A 3,383-nucleotide genomic window follows, 5' to 3' on the forward strand; every position below is an offset into this window, starting at 1 on the left:
TTTCGTAGGTGCAAGCTGGGAAGCGCAGAATTTGTGTTTGGATTGGCGACTGTGGAGCACGGATCCGGAAGAATTTCCGCAGGTGCGGACTCGCACCTGCGCATGGAGGATCGCAGAAGCGAAGAGGGGCTTGGAGTCCCTAGTCTGCAGAAGCGAATGGTTCTGCGCAGATGCGCACCCGCAGGAGAGGGATCTGTGACCGCAGAAGTGGTTGGTTGGCCCTTAAGTGGCCTCCACAGATGCGGATGATTGACCACAAAAGCGATACTGCAGAAGTGGATTTTTGGACCGCAGGAGCGAGAAGGCCTAGGTAGAACATTAAATCGAGGGTTCCGTGGGTATTCTTCATTTTTGAACATTCCAACTCGATCTAAGGCGACATTTGGGAGGATTTTTGAGGGGATTCTTGAGGTAAATCACTTGTGGTATAATTTATTCAATAATTGTGTTTCCCCATTGATTTTCCCACCTAGATTGTATGGTTTTGAGGTGTAATTTTGGGAGTTGAGGCTAGGGATTTGGAGAGTTTGAATTGGGGATTTGGGTGTGGATTTTGTGTTGGATTTCGGGAAATTTGGTATGGTTGGACTCGAGGTTGAATGGGCTTCCGAATTTTGTGACTTTTATTGGATTCCGAGACCTGGGCCCGGGGGGCGACTTTTGAGTTGACTTTTATTTTTGATTAATATCTTAGTATTTTCTTATGGAATTGATTCCTTTAGCCCGTGTTGATTGTATCGAACTGTTTGTGGCTAGATTCGAGGTATTTGGAGGCCGATTCGCGAGGCAAGGGCTGTTGGAGTAGAGATGTGCACGGTTTGAGCTAAGTAACAGTTCTATACTTGGTTCTGAGGATATGAACCCCCGAATTTTGTATCATGTGATTGGTGTTGAGGTGACACACATGCTAGGTGACGGGCGTGTGGGCATGCACCATAGTAATTATGACTCAGTAAATTCCATGTAACTGTATAGCTGAATAATCTGTTGTTAATCGTATTTTCTCCATGTGTTATAGAAATTGAACTGCAAATCATGTTGGAAATCATGCTTAGGCCATGTGTTGATACTGTAGGGACCCCCATAGGTCGTGTTACATGTTGAATTATCTGTTAAATTGCGACTTTGTACTCAATCCCCATTTTTTACTTGCATATTATATCTCAATCTCTGTTGTTCTTTATTGATGCATTATATCATCGTTGTTTGGGTTGTGTATCATAATTATTAAGAGCCCGGGAGACTAGAGAGATTGATGGCGGAGTGAGGCCGAGGATCTGATTATGAGGATATTAAGGGATCGGGTTGCACGCCACAGCATGTTTTTATTTATTTATGCCTGACCTAGATTATTATAGCGCTTGGGCTGAAGGAGCCCCTCCGGAGTCTGCACCCCTATAGTGAGCACAGTGGATATTATATTTGGGGATGGAGTTCCCTGGGCATGGAGTTTCCCTACATATTCACATCTGGGATGGAGTTCCCCGGGCATGGATTTGCCCTTTACATTTATACTGAGGGATGAATCTTCCTTGGGTTAGACCTGCCCCGCACTGTATTGAGTGATTGAGTACTCTGAGAGTATGAGTACGCGAGGCTTCCATTGTAGTGTACCACATACAGCATGTACATATTGAAATGTCATATCCCTCATATTATTCAGAGTTGATCTATTTTACTTGTATTGAGCTTTTATATGTTGAACTTGAAAAGATGCCTACATTTCTGTACTGTTAATTCTATATTGAAATGTTTCTGCTGAGCTCGTCACTACTTTCAGTCCAATAGTTAGTCTTGTTACTTACTGAGTTGGTTGTACTCGGGCTATACCCTGCACTTCATGTGCAGATCCAGGTGTTACCAGCCACGGTGGGTGTTGATTATCTGAGTATCTTGATCATTCAGAGATTTCAAGGTAGTTTCCCAGCGTTCGCAGACCTTAACTCTCCCTACCTATCTTTCAGCTTTATGTATTTAGTTTCAGTTTCTCATAGACAGTATTTTCAGCCACGCTCATGTACTAAGTGACACCCTGGTTTTGGAAACTTTTGTATTGAATTTTAACTTTCTATCTAGTTTATGAAAGCTTTAACTATTTAAACCTATGTTATTTCATTTTTCACTTAAAAGTGTCAGAAATATTTTGAGGTGTCGGCTTGCCTAGTACCATGTTAGGCGCCATCACGACAGGCTAAGTATTGGATCATGACAAGTTGGTATCAGAACCAAGGTTACATGGGTCTCACGAGTCATGAGTAGGTTTAATAGAGTCTTGCGGATCGGTACGGAGACGTCTGTACTTATCTTCTAGAGGCTGTCAAACCCTTAGGAAACTTCACATTCTTGTATTCTTGTCGTGCGGATTTGTTAATTCCAGTCACTAAATTTTTGTTGTTCTAATCCTTCGCGGATGGTGAGGACACGTGTTACCGGTCAGGACGGACAGCCACCAGTACCACAAGCTAGGGACACGAGAGGCCAAGGTCGTGGTAAGGGTAGAGGTGCAGCTCGTACAGCAGCTAGAGCGGCACTTGCAGATCCACCAGTCGCTCCACCTCAGGAGCAGGTACTAGATATGGTTGAGCTAGTGGGGCCAGCTCAGGCCCCAACTGTGCCCATTGTGATCCCAGGCCTTTAGGAGGCTTTGGATCAGATTTTGACTCTATGCACCAGCCTTGCTCAGGTGGTTCCTATTCCGGCAATAGCAGCCACTTCTCAGATCGGGGGAGGTACTCAGACTCCCGCCGCCCGTACTCTCGAGCAGATGATGCAGGGACTTCAGAAACCAGGAGTACCACCAGCCCAGCCGGTTGCAGCTGCTCAGGCCCTTTTGGGTCCCGTTATGATTGATGATGAGTAGAGGAGACTAGAGAGATTTTGGAGACTCCAGCCTTCATCATTCAATGGGGCTGAGTTTGAGGATGCCCATGAATCTTTGGATAGGTGCCAGCGGATTCTTCACACGGAAGGTATTCTGGAGACCAGTGGAGTCTCATTCACTACTTTTTAGTTTACTGGGGATGCCTTCAGATGGTGGGAGGCTTATTAGAGGCGCGGACCAGTCGGTGCAGTACCACTTACATGGCGTGAGTTCTCTATTCTCTTCTTGAAGAAGTTCATGCCACAGTCTCTCAGGGAAGAGCAGTGCAGACAGCTTGAGCAGCTACGTTAGGATGGTATATCTGTGAGCCAGTACGAGATGAGGTTTTCTAAGTTGGCTCGTCATGCAGTTGTGTTGGTTCTTGCGGATAGGAAGAGGATTAGGAGGTTCATTGATGGCCTCATATATCAGTTACGGTTGCTCATGACTCGGGAGAGGGTATCTGGTGCTACGTTCAACGAGGTGGCCAATATTTCTCGGCAAATAGATAGTTCGTAGTCAG

This window comes from Nicotiana tabacum, chromosome 24, assembly GCF_000715075.1.
Source record: "Nicotiana tabacum cultivar K326 chromosome 24, ASM71507v2, whole genome shotgun sequence".
Classification (NCBI taxonomy): Eukaryota; Viridiplantae; Streptophyta; class Magnoliopsida; order Solanales; family Solanaceae; genus Nicotiana; species Nicotiana tabacum.